The sequence below is a fragment of the Lissotriton vulgaris genome, chromosome 5 (genome assembly GCF_964263255.1).
Source record: "Lissotriton vulgaris chromosome 5, aLisVul1.2, whole genome shotgun sequence".
Lineage (NCBI taxonomy): Eukaryota > Metazoa > Chordata > Amphibia > Caudata > Salamandridae > Lissotriton > Lissotriton vulgaris.
This window is the reverse complement of record NC_141693.1, coordinates 1,262,397,211-1,262,417,940: the sequence shown is the minus strand read 5'-3', so window position 1 is coordinate 1,262,417,940 and position 20,730 is coordinate 1,262,397,211.

Below are 20,730 nucleotides of genomic sequence, written 5' to 3'. Positions count from 1 at the left end.
CAGTCACCGTGAGCGGAGTCGCCTGTGATCCTGTGCGCCTGCTGCACCACGGGATGCTGGTCCCCGAAACAGTCTTGCCTGCCCCTAAAACACCCAGGCCTCAATGCCCACCTGCAGACACCAGCGTGTGTCGAAGAGGGCCCACCACATGCCGATGCAATCTCCAAGCTGAGGGCCGCAACCTTGGCAGCCTCCTCAGATCATCACCGCCTCCATGACACAGGCCCGCAGTACTCCTTTCTCATTGACGTACTCTACCGGCAGATACAGCGGACAAGTAGGTCACACATTTGGAACTCATATGGCTGAGTTTATGTCACTATACTCATTCGATGTGGTGACACCAAGTCTGTGCATAGCATCACTACCACACGTGCATGTGGGCCCACGTGGACTACTGCCCTCGGCTTAGAACTGCACTCGAGTAGGTCACACAATTGGAACTGAGCATCGATTTTTCGGACCCCACCCGCACCTGTTCAGCCACCTCCTTTTGGCGTTATGACACCTGGCTTTGGGATGCCATGTGTGGGTCAGTGAGGTGTTGGGAGCCAGCCATGCTTGTGGGTGCTTCCTGCTGTGTGATGTGTTGCAGGGGCTGCGTTCTCCTCTATGTAGCTTGGCTGCCCTGGTCCTGGTGTAGGGTTGCGTGGGATGTCCATGGGCTATTGTAGGGCATTGGTGTCGAAAGGTGTGGTGATCCTCTCCGGCATCCCTGATGAGTGCTCTTGTCTGCTCTGCTGGAGCTTTTGTGTGTCCCTCTGCAATGTGAAGGGTAGATGCATGTTGAAATTGTGTTGACATGTATATTGGCGCATTGTTCTTGTTTACCTGCAGACTGTATGACAATGTACATTAGGACTGTTTGGGAGGTGCTGTATTTAGATGCAGGACAGTTGACATTTGGACTACATGATGTATGTGCGGTTGTATGCGTACATTTCCATTTCACAGTTTCCAGCTCTGTCAGATGTAGTTGGCCAGTTTCAGCGCTTTTGGGCAGCCAGTTGTGTCCACAGTTCTGCAGTGTCGGGTTTGCGCATTGTGCCACAGTGTCGTCAATGTGGATGTGCTGTGAGTGCTATGTGTGTGTGCTGCAGTGTGCCACAGGGATCAGGGACATGATCCTGAGTAATTGTGGGTGTGCAGTGTACTACACATCGTTGTGCATGTGTGCCATTTTGCCCATCTCCCCTGTCTCCCCAGTCCCTGGTTGTTACTCACTTGTTGTGTCAGGTTCTCCCAAGCTGTTCCCAGACTCCTAACTCCTTGCACCATCTACACACTGATGACTGTGGACTCCATTTCCTCCAGCTCCTCCCGTGGCGCAGGACTCCCACCTCCTGTCACTGCTGCTGCCTTCCTGTTGGCAGTGGGTTTGGTTATCACATCATGCCAGCGCCTCTTGGCCTCCTCCATTGGCCTCCTCGACACTCTGACTGCATTCCCAGTGGTCTAATTGTGGGTCAGTTGATGGTAGTGTTTGGTCACGTCCTTGACGCTGATCTGGTTTTGCTGCGGACTGCACCCCGTCTTCCTCTCCCTCTTCTCCTTGGGCTTCCCTTACCCGGTATTCCTTGCTGGTGGTCTGTGGGGTTTGCGTTGGCCTCTGTGCTTGGTCAGGGTGCATCCATGTTGCTACGCACTTTGGAATGTTTCTGATGTGTTGTTTTTGTAGCTTTTATAGTGCATTTTCCCGCCGGACGCGTGGGATTTGCAGGCATGTTGCTGGTTTTCGCTGCTTTTTGAACAACGATTGGCCTCATCGCAAGATTTTTTGGGTTCGTGTTTTGCATTTTTGCAGTGGGGCGTTGATTTTAATGCGGTCATTTGACACATTATCTGGATTTTAGATTCAGATATAAAACCCATGTTTGACCCCTTTTTACTGCAGTGCCCTCATTCTGTAGTATGGTTCCCTCCCTCTCTCATTGACGATTATATTATGTCCAGACTCAAAACATCTATGGACCGGGCCTCTAGGGCCAAGATGCAGGGAGAATGCCTAGAACCTACCATCTTAGATAAGATGGCTCTCACCCTTACTATTCACTCCAAAATTGTCACATTTGCAGGCAATGGTGGGAACGACCCCTGCAATGGAGTGGATAAAGGGTGGGCATCCTGTCAGGACAAAGGGGCAGATATACAAACCCTTGCACTTCTTTTACGCCGCTGCTGCGTCACTTTTGTGACGCAGCAGCAGCGCAAAAGATGCACCATGGTGCAGGATATTTACAACGTGACGCATCTGGGAGATGCGTCAAGTTGTAAAGCCCTGCGTCAGAAGGAGGCGTTCTGGCACAGGGGGGGCCTTTCGGTGCAGGAACGCCTCCTAAAAGTGGCTGAGTGAAATCTACAAGATTTCACTCAGTCACTTTGGTGCCCATGCTGCGTCAAAACCCTGCGCCTGCTTGTAGCAGGCGTAAGGATTGACGCAGCATTGTAAGAATAGGCCCCCCTAGAGCAATGCTGGAACTGCGTCGCGCTTGCGACGCAATTCCAGCAATGTGTCACTTTTACAGCACAGATGCGTGACGCGTCTGTGCCGTTTTTGCCCCATGGTGCGCCGCATTGCAAGACGGGCCGACGACGGCTGAAATGCCAGAAACCGGTCCCCGGAAGCTTGTTTACTTCCCAGTATAAGAATTGGCTTGGTAGTTTGGTTTGCCCTGTTCCCATCATGCACTGGGACAAGAACAGACTAATTTGCATGTAGCCAGGTTCTGAGCTGGGATGGTGCAGTGAGCTAAAAAACGGTGATTGATCAAGCCCTGATCTTTGGACTGGGTAAGAGTGGTCTGCTTAATTCAGACACTATGTTCATCACCACCCCCTTTTCTGAATCATTTTGTTCACCATAAGCGTGGAAGGGTATACTCAGATGTGAGTCCTTTGCTCATTGCACCATCAGGATTCAAGCAAGCCGGGCCGACGACGGCTGAAATGCCAGAAACCGGTCCCCAGAAGCTTGTTTCCTTCCCAGTATAAGAATTAGCTAGGTAGTTTGGTTTGCCCTGTTCCCATCATGCACTGGGACAGGAACAGACTAATTTGCATGTAGCCAGGTTCTGAGCTGGGATGGTGCAGTGAGATAAAAAACGGTGATGGATCAAGCCCTGATCTTTGGACTGGGTAAGAGCGGTCTGCTTAATTCAGACACTCTGTTAATCACCACCCCCTTTTCTGAATCATTTTGTCCACCATAAGCATGGAAGGGTATACTCAGATGTGAGTCCCTTGCTCATTGCACCATCAGGATTCAAGCAAGCCGGGCCGACGACAGCTGAAATGCCAGAAACCGGTCCCCGGAAGCTTGTTTCCTTCCCAGTATAAGAATTGGCTTGCCCTGTTCCCATCATGCACTGGGACAGGAACAGACTAATTTGCATGTAGCCAGGTTCTGAGCTGGGATGGTGCAGTGAGCTAAAAAACGGGGATGGATCAAGCCCTGATCTTTGGACTGGGTAAGAGTGGTCTGCTTAATTCAGACACTCTGTTCATCACCACCCCCTTTTCTGAATAATTTTGTCCACCATAAGCGTGGAAGGGTATACTCAGATGTGAGTCCCTTGCTCATTGCACCATCAGGATTCAAGCAAGCCGGGCCGACGACGGCTGAAATGCCAGAAACCGGTCCCGGAAGCTTGTTTCCTTCCCAGTATAAGAATTGGCTTGGTAGTTTGGTTTGCCCTGTTCCCATCATGCACTGGGACAGGAACAGACTAATTTGCATGTAGCCAGGTTCTGAGCTGTGATGGTGCAGTGAGCTAAAAAACGGTGATGGATCAAGCCCTGATCTTTGGATTGGGTAAGAGTGGTCTGCTTAATTCAGACACTCTGTTCATCACCACCCCCTTTTCTGAATCATTTTGTCCACCATAAGCGTGGAAGGGTATACTCAGATGTGAGTCCCTTGCTCATTGCACCATCAGGATTCAAGCAAGCCGGGCCGACGACGGCTGAAATGCCAGAAACCGGTCCCCGGAAGCTTGTTTCCTTCCCAGTATAAGAATTGGCTTGGTAGTTTGGTTTGCCCTGTTCCCATCATGCACTGGGACAGGAACAGACTAATATGCATGTAGCCAGGTTCTGAGCTGGGATGGTGCAGTGAGCTAAAAAACGGTGATGGATCAAGCCCTGATCTTTGGATTGGGTAAGAGTGGTCTGCTTAATTCAGACACTCTGTTCATCACCACCCCCTTTTCTGAATCATTTGTCCACCATAAGCGTGGAAAACACCCAGGCCTCAATGCCCACCTGCAGACACCAGCGTGTGTCGAAGAGGGCCCACCACATGCCGATGCAATCTCCAAGCTGAGGGCCGCAACCTTGGCAGCCTCCTCAGATCATCACCGCCTCCATGACACAGGCCCGCAGTACTCCTTTCTCATTGACGTACTCTACCGGCAGATACAGCGGACAAGTAGGTCACACATTTGGAACTCATATGGCTGAGTTTATGTCACTATACTCATTCGATGTGGTGACACCAAGTCTGTGCATAGCATCACTACCACACGTGCATGTGGGCCCACGTGGACTACTGCCCTCGGCTTAGAACTGCACTCGAGTAGGTCACACAATTGGAACTGAGCATCGATTTTTCGGACCCCACCCGCACCTGTTCAGCCACCTCCTTTTGGCGTTATGACACCTGGCTTTGGGATGCCATGTGTGGGTCAGTGAGGTGTTGGGAGCCAGCCATGCTTGTGGGTGCTTCCTGCTGTGTGATGTGTTGCAGGGGCTGCGTTCTCCTCTATGTAGCTTGGCTGCCCTGGTCCTGGTGTAGGGTTGCGTGGGATGTCCATGGGCTATTGTAGGGCATTGGTGTCGAAAGGTGTGGTGATCCTCTCCGGCATCCCTGATGAGTGCTCTTGTCTGCTCTGCTGGAGCTTTTGTGTGTCCCTCTGCAATGTGAAGGGTAGATGCATGTTGAAATTGTGTTGACATGTATATTGGCGCATTGTTCTTGTTTACCTGCAGACTGTATGACAATGTACATTAGGACTGTTTGGGAGGTGCTGTATTTAGATGCAGGACAGTTGACATTTGGACTACATGATGTATGTGCGGTTGTATGCGTACATTTCCATTTCACAGTTTCCAGCTCTGTCAGATGTAGTTGGCCAGTTTCAGCGCTTTTGGGCAGCCAGTTGTGTCCACAGTTCTGCAGTGTCGGGTTTGCGCATTGTGCCACAGTGTCGTCAATGTGGATGTGCTGTGAGTGCTATGTGTGTGTGCTGCAGTGTGCCACAGGGATCAGGGACATGATCCTGAGTAATTGTGGGTGTGCAGTGTACTACACATCGTTGTGCATGTGTGCCATTTTGCCCATCTCCCCTGTCTCCCCAGTCCCTGGTTGTTACTCACTTGTTGTGTCAGGTTCTCCCAAGCTGTTCCCAGACTCCTAACTCCTTGCACCATCTACACACTGATGACTGTGGACTCCATTTCCTCCAGCTCCTCCCGTGGCGCAGGACTCCCACCTCCTGTCACTGCTGCTGCCTTCCTGTTGGCAGTGGGTTTGGTTATCACATCATGCCAGCGCCTCTTGGCCTCCTCCATTGGCCTCCTCGACACTCTGACTGCATTCCCAGTGGTCTAATTGTGGGTCAGTTGATGGTAGTGTTTGGTCACGTCCTTGACGCTGATCTGGTTTTGCTGCGGACTGCACCCCGTCTTCCTCTCCCTCTTCTCCTTGGGCTTCCCTTACCCGGTATTCCTTGCTGGTGGTCTGTGGGGTTTGCGTTGGCCTCTGTGCTTGGTCAGGGTGCATCCATGTTGCTACGCACTTTGGAATGTTTCTGATGTGTTGTTTTTGTAGCTTTTATAGTGCATTTTCCCGCCGGACGCGTGGGATTTGCAGGCATGTTGCTGGTTTTCGCTGCTTTTTGAACAACGATTGGCCTCATCGCAAGATTTTTTGGGTTCGTGTTTTGCATTTTTGCAGTGGGGCGTTGATTTTAATGCGGTCATTTGACACATTATCTGGATTTTAGATTCAGATATAAAACCCATGTTTGACCCCTTTTTACTGCAGTGCCCTCATTCTGTAGTATGGTTCCCTCCCTCTCTCATTGACGATTATATTATGTCCAGACTCAAAACATCTATGGACCGGGCCTCTAGGGCCAAGATGCAGGGAGAATGCCTAGAACCTACCATCTTAGATAAGATGGCTCTCACCCTTACTATTCACTCCAAAATTGTCACATTTGCAGGCAATGGTGGGAACGACCCCTGCAATGGAGTGGATAAAGGGTGGGCATCCTGTCAGGACAAAGGGGCAGATATACAAACCCTTGCACTTCTTTTACGCCGCTGCTGCGTCACTTTTGTGACGCAGCAGCAGCGCAAAAGATGCACCATGGTGCAGGATATTTACAACGTGACGCATCTGGGAGATGCGTCAAGTTGTAAAGCCCTGCGTCAGAAGGAGGCGTTCTGGCACAGGGGGGGCCTTTCGGTGCAGGAACGCCTCCTAAAAGTGGCTGAGTGAAATCTACAAGATTTCACTCAGTCACTTTGGTGCCCATGCTGCGTCAAAACCCTGCGCCTGCTTGTAGCAGGCGTAAGGATTGACGCAGCATTGTAAGAATAGGCCCCCCTAGAGCAATGCTGGAACTGCGTCGCGCTTGCGACGCAATTCCAGCAATGTGTCACTTTTACAGCACAGATGCGTGACGCGTCTGTGCCGTTTTTGCCCCATGGTGCGCCGCATTGCAAGACGGGCCGACGACGGCTGAAATGCCAGAAACCGGTCCCCGGAAGCTTGTTTACTTCCCAGTATAAGAATTGGCTTGGTAGTTTGGTTTGCCCTGTTCCCATCATGCACTGGGACAAGAACAGACTAATTTGCATGTAGCCAGGTTCTGAGCTGGGATGGTGCAGTGAGCTAAAAAACGGTGATTGATCAAGCCCTGATCTTTGGACTGGGTAAGAGTGGTCTGCTTAATTCAGACACTATGTTCATCACCACCCCCTTTTCTGAATCATTTTGTTCACCATAAGCGTGGAAGGGTATACTCAGATGTGAGTCCTTTGCTCATTGCACCATCAGGATTCAAGCAAGCCGGGCCGACGACGGCTGAAATGCCAGAAACCGGTCCCCAGAAGCTTGTTTCCTTCCCAGTATAAGAATTAGCTAGGTAGTTTGGTTTGCCCTGTTCCCATCATGCACTGGGACAGGAACAGACTAATTTGCATGTAGCCAGGTTCTGAGCTGGGATGGTGCAGTGAGATAAAAAACGGTGATGGATCAAGCCCTGATCTTTGGACTGGGTAAGAGCGGTCTGCTTAATTCAGACACTCTGTTAATCACCACCCCCTTTTCTGAATCATTTTGTCCACCATAAGCATGGAAGGGTATACTCAGATGTGAGTCCCTTGCTCATTGCACCATCAGGATTCAAGCAAGCCGGGCCGACGACAGCTGAAATGCCAGAAACCGGTCCCCGGAAGCTTGTTTCCTTCCCAGTATAAGAATTGGCTTGGTAGTTTGGTTTGCCCTGTTCCCATCATGCACTGGGACAGGAACAGACTAATTTGCATGTAGCCAGGTTCTGAGCTGGGATGGTGCAGTGAGCTAAAAAACGGGGATGGATCAAGCCCTGATCTTTGGACTGGGTAAGAGTGGTCTGCTTAATTCAGACACTCTGTTCATCACCACCCCCTTTTCTGAATAATTTTGTCCACCATAAGCGTGGAAGGGTATACTCAGATGTGAGTCCCTTGCTCATTGCACCATCAGGATTCAAGCAAGCCGGGCCGACGACGGCTGAAATGCCAGAAACCGGTCCCGGAAGCTTGTTTCCTTCCCAGTATAAGAATTGGCTTGGTAGTTTGGTTTGCCCTGTTCCCATCATGCACTGGGACAGGAACAGACTAATTTGCATGTAGCCAGGTTCTGAGCTGTGATGGTGCAGTGAGCTAAAAAACGGTGATGGATCAAGCCCTGATCTTTGGATTGGGTAAGAGTGGTCTGCTTAATTCAGACACTCTGTTCATCACCACCCCCTTTTCTGAATCATTTTGTCCACCATAAGCGTGGAAGGGTATACTCAGATGTGAGTCCCTTGCTCATTGCACCATCAGGATTCAAGCAAGCCGGGCCGACGACGGCTGAAATGCCAGAAACCGGTCCCCGGAAGCTTGTTTCCTTCCCAGTATAAGAATTGGCTTGGTAGTTTGGTTTGCCCTGTTCCCATCATGCACTGGGACAGGAACAGACTAATATGCATGTAGCCAGGTTCTGAGCTGGGATGGTGCAGTGAGCTAAAAAACGGTGATGGATCAAGCCCTGATCTTTGGATTGGGTAAGAGTGGTCTGCTTAATTCAGACACTCTGTTCATCACCACCCCCTTTTCTGAATCATTTGTCCACCATAAGCGTGGAAGGGTATACTCAGATGTGAGTCCCTTGCTTATTGCACCATCAGAATTCAAGCAAGCAGGGCCGACGACGGCTGAAATGCCAGAAACCGGTCCCCGGAAGCTTGTTTCCTTCCCAGTGTAAGAATTGGCTTGGTAGTTTGGTTTGCCCTGTTCCCATCATGCACTGGGACAGGAACAGACTAATTTGCATGTAGCAAGGTTCTGAGCTGGGATGGTGCAGTGAGCTAAAAAACGGTGATGGATCAAGCCCTGATCTTTGGACTGGGTAAGAGTGGTCTGCTTAATTCAGACACTCTGTTCATCACCACCCCCTTTTCTGAATCATTTTGTCCACCATAAGCATGGAAGGGTATACTCAGATGTGAGTCCCTTGCTCATTGCACCATCAGGATTCAAGCAAGCCGGGCCGACGACGGCTGAAATGCCAGAAACCGGTCCCCGGAAGCTTGTTTCCTTCCCAGTATAAGAATTGGCTTGGTAGTTTGGTTTGCCCTGTTCCCATCATGGACTGGGACAGGAACAGACTAATTTGCATGTAGCCAGGTTCTGAGCTGGGATGGTGCAGTGAGCTAAAAAACGGTGATGGATCAAGCCCTGATCTTTGGACTGGGTAAGAGTGGTCTGCTTAATTCAGACACTCTGTTCATCACCACCCCCTTTTCTGAAGCATTGTAAATGCGGAGCATCCATGGTGGCGGAGGCAAGGCGCACAATAAGTGGCGCTTTCCTGCTGATATGCAGGGATACGCCCCTTATTGTAAATCTGCCCCAAAGTGTTGTATGTGTTGGGCATTCTTTCCAGGATTCTCTGTGCAGCAGAAGAGGTCAAATATTCTGGGGAGGTTTGGACCCTGAGGTAGTTTCCAGCTGGACTTAATGTGCCTTGTGTTTCCTAAGTAATGCATATGCTGGCCATTCTTTTGAAAAACGGAAAGGGCTTCTTCTACTTATAGATCCTAAATTTCGGAAAATGGCCTATTCTGTTACTTCTGTTAATTTGCAAGAGGCCTTGTTTGGGGATGATTTTATCTAAGAAATCGGTTGATATGTCCTCGCATTTGCATCTCCTGATAAGGTACATGTATCACTCATGAGAGTTTTTGGGTGGGTTCCCCCAGGGCCAGTATATTCTAGGGTCGGTTCACTGGCCGATAGTTCCATATATCCATAGAGGTGAGGGAGCTTCTGTCAAGAGGCACAAAAGAACATTGTTCCTTTCACTCAGGTGGAGTCAGCAATATTTTTCCTATGTAAAAGAAAGCAAAAAGTTCAGGCCTTTGATCAATTAGAGAAAGTTAAATTAGTTATGGTTTATTGCCATTTCAAGATGGAAATAGTGTTTTGTCTAAGAGATATGTTGTTGGTAGGGGACTGCATGATTTGTCTAGATCTTTAGGAGGCTTATTTGATGGTCCTATATTTCAAGGTCACAAGAAACATGCAGTACTTTTGGAGGGAAGTCTTTATAGGTACTGGCCCCTTTACATTGGCCTCTCCTCAACTCCTTGGTGTATTACCAGGCTGCTGAAACCAGTGTTAGAGTTCCTTAGGTCCAAGGTTTGAGAATGATTGTGTATCTGGATAATATGAATTTCTTCAGTCAGGAGAGGGCTCTCTTGGTATAGCAGTTGCAGGTAGCAGTGGACCTTATTCAGAGTCTAGGGTTCATTGTGAATGTGGAAAAGTTGGATCTTGTTCCCTCTCAGTAGGTGGACATTTTGGAGTTCCTAGTAGATGCAGACAAGGGCGTGTTGAAGTTGCCTGGCAAGAAATTGAAGAGGATCACGAAACAGCTGAGATCAGTCCTGGGTCAGACGCATATGTTATCGAGACATCTAGCACAATTAGTAGGTTTACAGGTATTGTCTATTTGAGTGATATATCTGGACTTTTTTGTTACCGGGCTGTGCAAATGTTAAAAATAAGGCACCTTCAAAAAGGTCTACAATATTCTCAGTTGGTCCTTTTTGACAGAGAGACAAAGGCTGAATTTTCCTGGCTGTTCACCCATATGGACGCCTGGAACGGCAGATCAATTTTTCCCTCTTCCCCAAAAAATGTTTTGAATCTGATGCAGATCTATGGCATTGGGGAGCAGGGTGTGCCACCTTCTTGACTGGAGGAAGATAGTAAAGGAGGGAGTCATCATGGCACATACATTTTTAGAGCTTCTTGCAGGCTCCTTTGCAATTCAAGACCTGGTGAAAGACAGAGTAAGATGCACAGTCCTCCTTTGCATGGACATTCTGAGGGTGGTCAGATATGCCAACAAACCAGGCGGAACATGGTCAAAACCATTGTCTGATTTGGCAAAGGCTCCGTGGGGAGTCATCCTTGGTTTTCACTCTTCTAGAACTCACAATAGATTTCCCTATGCAGTTGCCTGTTTTCCCTCAGATCATATAGAGCCCCTACAGCCTGTCCATATGTTACTACAACACAAAAGACTGGTCTTGGTGGTGGTGAACATTTTGGGATGTGTGCAGAGGCACCAGGACTTTCAGATGAGGCTTCAGGTTATATTGAAGCCTCTAGGGCTACTAGCACTGTTAAGGCTTACAAGTCAGGATGTGGTCTCTGGTGTTTCTGGTGCCTGGAAAGATGTTGGATTCCATTTTAGCAGGTGTTGTGGAAGTGGCTAACGTCTTGGTCTCCCTAATGACAGGGTGAAAGGCTTATTGGCCCACTGATGGATATAGGTCTGCTATGTCAGTGGGATATAATAAGGTGGAGGGAAAACTGATGGAAGAGCATCCCTTAATCTGCAGGTTATTGAAGGTTATTAGGTATTTGAACCCCCCCCCAACCATGGTAAATAGTTGTGTGGGATGTGAATCTAGTTATGAACTTGTTTGAGTCTTGGGGTGATAATGATTCCTTGTTTATTAAGTGGTTGTCTTCTAAGTTGGTGACACTCTTGTGTTTAATCGCTTTTAAAATTGTTTCTGATGTTAGGGCCTTGGACATTACCGCTATGTAGTTCATGCCTTCAGGGGTTTATTTTCATATTAACAGACTGACTGAAAATGCATCCTCGTTCATGGAGTTTCCATATTTTGGTGCTCATCCCAAGCACTGTGAGGTAAGGGCCTTCAGGTGCCTTAAACAGTGACAACTTCTGTGCCTCAGATTCTCATAGCCTTTTCATCATCTTTCCCCCACAATCTGAGTGGACGGATTCAGTTGGTGATGGTAAGAGTCACCTCACTGCTTTCAATTGCACTCCTCTCATCATAGACTGAGCCAAATCTCTTGGAGTCACCATTGACAAGCACCTGAATATGAAAAATCATATCAGCAATGTATGTAAAGGAGCAAACCATTTGTTGAGGTCACTCAGAAATATTAAACCTTCCCTTCCACTAAATGATTTCAAGCAGGTGGGCCAAGCTCTTGTCTTGTCGAGGCTAGATTACGGCAGTAGTACCCTCTGTGGTCTTCCCAAATATGCCCTGGCTCCACTAAGGTGAACACCCATTAGTATGAGGCTAGTACACCGGATACCATTCTTCACAAGCGTTACAATGCATGGGGTGAAACAACGCGTAGCCTTTACTACGCAAGTGTTACATTACATGTGTTGTAATGCTATCCCACAGTGCGATGACTGAAAAAGGTTGGGGATGCACGTTTTCGGTAATGCTGTCTCCTCTCTTCAGCTAATTGGTAGTGTTCTAATTAATTCATCAACCCAGGATCAATCGGCCAGTTAATATGGAGAGACTGTGTAATAAGATAATGCCTGGCTCCAAAACAGTGCTCAAAACAGTGTGATGTGTTTGCCTCTGTGAAACAGGTCCCAGGCCCCTGGCTTAAAGCATTCTCTAAGTAGGTTTTCAGAAATCGAATGCTTGCTCTTACCATCCTTGGCCTCTCAGAGCAGTGGTCATTGCATGCCAGATGCAGTTGTGTGGGTACGGGGCAGATATTAGAATTTTGTTTTTTTGGGTTTAAGCCACGCCCTTAATGATATAGGCAACACCCTTTAGGCACCCTTCACTTTTTCATACCACTTAAAGCCCCAACAATCCTTGCCGCTTTATTTATAATAGACTTCATTCCTGTCACGCTTCTAACTGACATTATTTCTCCTCCCGCAGAATTTTGTACTGGCTCGCACATAGTTTCTGACTGCTGTCATTGTTCAGTAAATCAAGTCCAACCTCTAGCAAGCGCTCGGGCCTTTGTCTATAGTGGCATGGCGGGCAAAAAACATGGACTGGATGGTAGTGCATGCCAGTGGCTGTGATTAATTCAAGGATCCCAACCAACACCTTTCGTGTGATTGTTGTTAACTGTGGAAAAATTTAAATGTTTCCTTCTTTTTCTGCTTATTTAATGATATAGTGAAGACATTACTCATAAGCGCTGTCGATTGTATATAAATTACTTATTCTGGCAGCAGGATTTCAAACATGGAACAGTATAATCTACTGGGATAAGGTTGAGGTGAAATTACAGAACCCAGGATGGGTCATTTATTTATTTACGCTTTATTTCACTCCTGCTGGTTCTTGGCTTCTCCCTTTGCGAGGGTTTTTTCACTCTTCCTCTTTCTCCTCTGTCTTTCCGCTTTGTGTAGTTTTCCATCTCTTGATCTGGAAAATGTCTGAAGTGGAAAAATAAGTGCTGATCCCCAAAAGTACAGGTAGCCCACACCGGCTCAAATTAAGCGCTGCTCATAGATCTTTACGGTCATTGTCTTCTCTTGGGCAGACGGCTTTACGTGCGATGTGCCTAGCAACCCTGCCAATTGGTGTGTATGTCTCTTACACCTGGTGTCCTCATGCATCCCGAAGGTCGCCCCCTCCCTTCCCTACCTTAGCGTATTGAGGGGCCCTGGGTGAGGCGTGATGGGCCGGGACACACCGGAGGGATTCCCGGCACCTGTGCGCGTGTGTTCGAAGTCGCTTTCATGGCCCTGCACAGGTGTCTGTAGAGTATGTCCAACAGTCGCTGTTCTGTGAACTAGTCACTGGATATCTCCTGGCAGGGGTCCTGAAAGAAGATTAAGAGGACCGAGGTAGGAGGGAGGCCAGCAGGGAGCTATCAATTAATATGACTCGTTACTTTGCAAACATGCACATTAAAAACTTGCATAGTAAAGGTATTTGCAAAGTTAAAACTTTGTACTAAAAGGATTGAAAGTATTGGCTTGCGTAGTAATGAGTCATGTTCTCCACTAAGGTCATCACTGAGCGCGGTGGCTAGACTGGTCACAGGCACCAAATGGTAGGAATATATATCCCTAGTCCTGAAATCTCTCAATTGGCTGCCCTACGAAGCACAAATTCAGTTAAAGATTGTCATTCTGGTGCACAAAGCCCTTTACTTCAATGCTCCTGGGTACCTTGCGCAAAAACTTGAACTATCCTGTGTTTTAAGAGCCTCAAGAAGTGCCACTACCTTCCTCTTGAAACCACTCACCCTTAACAAAAAAAGGACTTGTCACTGAGATTTCTCTGGCGCTGCACAAAAGATATGGAATTCTCTTCCACTGGAAGTACGCAAAATCTCTTCAACGAAGGCTTTCAAATTGGAAGCTAAACTATTCCTTATGAACAAATTCTTACCCTAAGAGGGATAGGCTCAATTACTCGTTGACATTGTTCCCACTATCATGGTACGTCCTTACTTAACAGCTCTTCTTCAATGCACACTTTGCCCCCCTCCCTTGTTGCCCGTGTACACCTGCTTATTGTATTACCCTCTTGGGTGCAATGTTCCCACATTCTGCGACCATTACAGTCTTTTTATTGCATTTATGTTCTTCCTCGCATCTTATTGTAAAGCGCTCTGATATCCTTCGGGATCTTGTTCGCGCTATATAAATAAAAATAAAAATAAAAATGAGAGGTAGGGTGAATACTTTCAATCTGGGGGCACACTAAGTCAGGGGTGCTATGCCCTCTACGGACTTTTGGGCAGGGACAAAATTGGAGGACATTTTGGAGGCCATGGATTGGTCTACAATTTTCACATTTTAAACCTTCTATTGTAAACCTGTTGATCATGTGAGGACATCTATAATTGTGCACATTGAACATACAATAATAGTGCCTCTGGTTTGTGTAATACAATTTCAGATTCTCTTAGTGTCTCTTGTGAAGGAGTGTCCTGATTTCATTAAAGACAATGGAGGTTAATAGTATCTCTCCACTCTTTCTCCAATTAATTGCTGTGTCTCTGGACTTTCCTGTCGCATCTGGAACACCAAATCAGATATCAATCTGATGGGACGATGTGGCCTCCATTACAGCCTCGGACTATATTTCACCCTTGTCGGCCGTCCGACGTCACGGTGGGCGTGTGCTGACGATGGCTGTCCGAATCCTGCCCACTCAATAAAAGGTATACATATAATCATTCAACAAAGGACAAGCTTCTAATTGAACAGGCTGGGCTGCACACAGGAGAGATACTTTCAGCAGCGCTCCATAAACATGAGTACAGTGCTTGAAAAGAGTAGACTGCTCCCCAAGCACGTGCACGTGCACCACTCACCCCTCCTTACTCCTTCACTGCAATCACCGCCTCCTCCTATTTAAAAGGCAACATTTTGCTGAGCGCGGGCCATTCCTTGCATATGCGCTTCCGTAATCTCCTCTTTTTAAACTGAGACCACAACCATTAAAATATCCAGATTTGAACATGTAAAGCCAGAGTCAGAGATCTTCGCCACTAGGCCACAATGATGCCTAATCGCCTTTGCCGTTTCTCTGGTCCATCGTTTCACTGTCCCTTTACGGATCTGCACCCCAGAGGGGTTGCTCCCACCTCGCTGGGAGAGGCCGTGCCCTAGTTGGAGTTTACTTCAGTTTCACTTCTCCCCCACACTGAACTTGTGATCAGGGGTTGACTCGCACACTTGACTGTGACCCTGCTTTTGGAACTATCACCAGTATGTCTTTGTTCATGGCTGTGAAGCTGGGCACAGGACAAGAGTTGTGGCCTCACCAATTATCCGTTTAGTGCCACTGAAGCTTCATTCCCTCCAGTGGCTCTACCATCATTGAACTGGCTCTTCTCAGGGCACTGTTTCACTGTGAGTTACCATGATGTTTAGGTCAAGCCGTGTATCTCATCTGTTAGTAGCCCCGGTGATTACCACCATCTCTTCCATCCTAGAGGCTGGTGCCATCCAGGATTTTTGACTGTATGTGGTAAAGTTTATTAATTACCTATATTTATTACAATAAGTACAGTGAATGTTTTTAGTTTCAACTACAGATTCATACATACAAGTAGAAGTTTGAGCCTATTAGATGTTTTAAAATAAGTTGATGTGTAATAAAAACATATATTGTTATGTATTATTTTAGGACACTATTGTAAGTTTACCGATTCATGCCCTTATATAGGTATAAATCACCATATCCTTATATAGGCATAGAAATCATAACCATATTTAGGCATAGCTCATGCAGTCCAAATACGGCAGGGCTACTTCCACATCGATTTCTTCTTCAGCCGGGTACTTCCCCTTGCTTGAATATTGATTTGTCCAAGAACTCATGGAGTTTTCAAAGATCGGAGACTCTTTGATGACGTTATTATGTCCAACTGTAAATCAAACTCGGCACCTTCAAGGTATAAATATGCCCACACTCGCCCAAGCAAACACACTGTGGTCTGGAGCAGTTCGACTATCTACTTGCCCAACGCGCCCTGCTACAGCAAGTGCTGAAGGAAGCCGACCCTCCAGCAGACGCACTGAGAGAGACGCTGTCTTTTCTCCTGCCGAGAAATCCAGCTCCAGTGTTTCCAAGCTACCCTTGCGGGTTGTTGGGAAATCGAGTCCCGAGACCAGCCGTTTACATTCTAAACTAAGGTACAGAGCTAATTAGACCCTTAGAGAAATCTTGTGCAGATTTTGGCAAAGAATACTACATTTATGCTACACCTCACTTACTTCTTCCCTCGTACTAAGCTTAGTTTAGGTACACCGCGGTAGGCGTATTTTAGAAGCACCAGTTGAGTACTTTTAGCCTCTGTTATTTATGTATGTATTTATCTATGGTTTAGGAACCATACAATGCTCTTACAGTATTATTTTATCCTACTCTTTATACTGTATGCATTATATTTTATAAACAGTTTTCCGATTGTAGGAGTTCATTTCTTATGCTTGAGAAAGTAGACTGTTCAATAAATACTTTTATTGAAAACGCCCGTCTCTCTATTTCTCGGCACCTCTGGTGAAATGAAGCATGCATGATTGACTGAAGATACGTTTATCTTGGGGAAACAAAGCTGTCATGTTTATGCAAATGTCAGAGACTAATCCCTTCTTGTAAATTTTAAAAAGTTTCTAGTGACCTCTAAGCTAACTGGCACACACAATTGAGTCTAGTATATTCAATAGAGACCTACTCGACCTCAGTCCTACATCTATTCTATAGGATATATTATTCCAATGCGCAGAGTCTTATGGGAATATAGGAACTACACTACAATATAGACAGGCTTACGTAACAGTGAGCTAAGGTGAACATTGGTAGGTGTGTCTGTAACAACAGATATCATCTGACACATACTCAAGCCTCAAATCACTGCTTCTTATTGCACTATTTTCTGTGATCACTATGGTATGTGCCAGTGCTTTCAATGAATTTGCCCTTTTGTTGTTGTCCCCGAGTCAGATAAGGAGCCCTAGAGTACTGCTTCTTTGCTCTGTGCATTGTTAGTCTGAGGTGAAGAATGCTTGTTTCTCGCCCTACAGTTCAGGAAGTCCCACATCACACTTGGGAAACAGCTGGGCCCTTGAAGAGGTGCGCAGTGCAGTCTGTAAAGCATAACGTCACTTTGCACTATCGCAAACAGTTTGATTTTACATAAACATTTTTGCCTTCTCACAGGTTATTATTATGTGTATAATTTTTGTTGTGCTTTTCTAAAACGTTACCTCAATCCGCATTAATATATGCAGCCATGAAACTCACTTCCCTACAAAGTCCCTAAATTGTGTGTGCAGGGAAGTACACAAGATTATGGGCCCCATTTTTGATGTTAAAAAGCGTACAATTCGCTAAATCACTGGCTTTATGACCACAAAAAAGGAATAAGGCATTTGAAGGGCTTCATGATGTCTCTGTACTTTGCGGTTCCCTCTGGAATGTATCATTAATAAGATACAGGCTCCCTAAAGAGGATGGCATCCATTTGCAAAGTGAAAGCTCTTCCGTGGAACAGTTTGCACTTTGCGAATATCAACAACAGTAATTTGAAGGAGCAGACAGTGGTCCAGGTCTTGCATAAGTGCCACCCTTCTCCCCTTGGTCATTCTCTGAATGTCAACTTTTTTGTTGCCTGCATGAACTTGCGCTAGCTCAGGCACTCTAGCTTGCAGGACACTTGTGTTCTAAAATGGGCTTGGAACCAGCCCACGACTTATCATCTCTTTGCAGCGTTGTTGCTCGTCTTTTCTGCCTTCTAATTTGGCAATGCTTGCCATGCATCACTTCCTTTTCTTTTGGCGGCACATAGATCAAGCACAGGTTAAAACTTTAATTAGTGTCCCTTTGCTGCCCATCCACTGCTATTTCAATGTTTGCATTCCTTCTTTTTAAAAAAAAGAGCTATGGCATGGTCAACACTGGCCCATCATAGCACTTTTTTTTACCTTCCCCCACCCCCTCACATCCTGTTTCTTCTCTTAACTACCACCCGCCTTACCGTTCCTGTTTCTTCTTCCCACTCGCCCTCTCTCCCTGTTTCTTCTCCCCACTTCCACCCGCCGCACCATCCCTGTTTTTTGTTCCCACTAACACCCTCTCTCCCTTCTGCGTTTGTTTCCCCCTTCTCAGAAGTAACTAAAAAATGTTATGAAGTGGCCAGTGATGGCTACTTTATAACGTTCTTTCTTTTAACTTTCCCATTTACTCACCCGATCGCCAAAGACAATATATAGCTCGCCCAAAGGCGAGTCCTAGTGGCTTTGCCAATGCTTGTTATTTCAGAAATTGTATTGTCCTCAAGGCAGGGGCAGGGCATAAATGTTTTTGAGTTCACAATTAAAAACTAGCAATGCATCTCGATACAGTAACAATCAGAGTACTAAGGTGAATGGGTTCCTTGTGTTAAATAAATAGCACTTTTTTAGTTTTGAAGAGACAGCCTTTAACATAGTTTCGAAATCATGATGGATGGATTTAGCAAAACTTTTAGGGCCAGATTTATTTCAGACTTGCGGCACTTTTGCGCCGCCGTTGCGTCACTTCTGTGATGCAGCGGCGGCTTAAACCCTGCGCCACGTTGCGACACACTTACATCGTGACGCATCTATGGAGATGCGTCATGGTGTAAGGCCCTGTGCCACATGAAGCCTGCGTCAGGTTTCATGTGGGTGTTTCCACGCAGAAAAGTGGCTCAGTGAAATCTACAAGATTTTACTGAGTCACTTTACCACTGCTGATGCATCAAAACCCTGCGCCTGCTTGAAGCAGGGGTAAGGTTTGACGCACCACGTTAGAGATAGGGCAAGTTGGAAAAGTGCTGGAGTTGCGTGCCGCACGCAACACAACTTTAGCACTGCGCCAACTTCACGCCATAGATGCGACACGCATCTGTTTATTCCTGCGCCATGGTGCCCTGCATTGTAAATGCGGCGCATCATGGGTGGCGCAAGGATAAACTTGCGTGCCGTATTTTTCCTGGCGCATCTCTGCCGATTTGCAGAGATGCGTCAGGCAACATAAATATGCCCCTTAGGGCTTGTCTCGTGCACGGGCTCTTAGAGCCCAATCACAACCTTTGCTCAGCTCTGGCTCACCTCCCCTTGTTCACTTTTATTTTCTTGGCTCGCGCAACGCTAGTATCTACTGCACGGAGAACACAGGAAGAACAATTTGTACCTAAATTTACCCTGGGACTCTGACCAGTCCTTGACTTATTAAAAGGATAATATCAGTAGCAAACACTAGATGGTAGCATATGCCAAGGAATAAACAAAACAAGCTAAGCATGTAAATGACTTCAGATCTGGGTAGTTTCCCTTGTATTTTTTAAGGGATTTAGACAAGAAAAAAGTGCACATAGCAAAAATTACACAGTACATTTGTAGTTGGCTGTTTGGGACGGAACATACAGGAGAATTGTAATGTTAATGGGTGAGGAACGATGCCTTCATAGGGATCACCACAATAGCAGCTAAATCCGTACCTTGTAAATTTAAGGCACAGTCACCATCTGCTGGACAGAAGAAATATAACACTACGTAAATCAGGGTAGAGGGATCCCTACAAGCTTTTTGTTAACAGCATTTGAAATGCATTAGGCCTCGCATTTTCTTTAGTGTTAGAGATACTGGTTTTGTAATGGGCATGTTCGTTACTATTGAAGATGTTTGTTCTTAACATCTTTAAGTGACCTTAAGTAATGTTTTACGACTGCTGGATTGTCAGTGAACCATATGTTTGTTTATGCTTTGGTAGAAGAGAGCATCCAGTACTTGAGGGTTAACAGATAGCCAGGTGGGGGAAGGTACAAGTCCTGTTGCAGTTTGTGAATGTAGCTTTAAAAGTTCAGGTCCTTGGGCCTTCAGTGCTAAGAAAGCACTGTATTCTTGGTGTCCGATTTAAAGCACAGCACTCAGGGGGAAAAGAGATGAAAGGGGGTGGGGAGTAGTGTAGAGTCACTGGAACATGAATGTACGGGCTAAAAGAAAGGGAGGATGAGCACAAGGAGAGGGGAGGAGAAATTCAAGGTGAGCCTGAACGTTTTCAGTGATAATTAGAACAAACAAGGGCATATTTTCAAGGAGTTATAGCCGAGTTATCAGCACTTTATCGCAGCCAAAGTCGCGATAAAATTATCACCTCATTCACAAGCTGATGCTAACAGCCCATAGCACCAGTTTACCTGCGATAGTAGCCACATAAAACATCACCACAGTTGACGCCGGCAACTATCGCTAATGAGATGCAGAGTAGGCGTTCCTGCGCCAAAAGCCGCGACAACACCACTCCACAACATTCTCAATGACCAGCCAAATCGGCAATAGGATCCCAAAACATGCTATAAGGCGTGTTAGCAGCATGAAATTAACACCTGCTCAGACCTGGTGCAAAGTCGGACAACAGCCTACACCACAAAAGGAAGCCCAGCCCAGAACCACACCTGAAGAACAACATATGCCAAAGATCCACTGAACATGTGGGCGGGACACCCAAGAGGTACCAACACAGCAGACAACCAACATCCCACCTCAGACAAAGCTGCTGGCCGTGCTGCACATGTCGGCCTCTGGTACCCTCCAACCAACAACCGCCAGAGAAAGAGGAGTCACACAGCCAGGCCAATCCAACTCCCTCACAACGATCATGGATGACACCA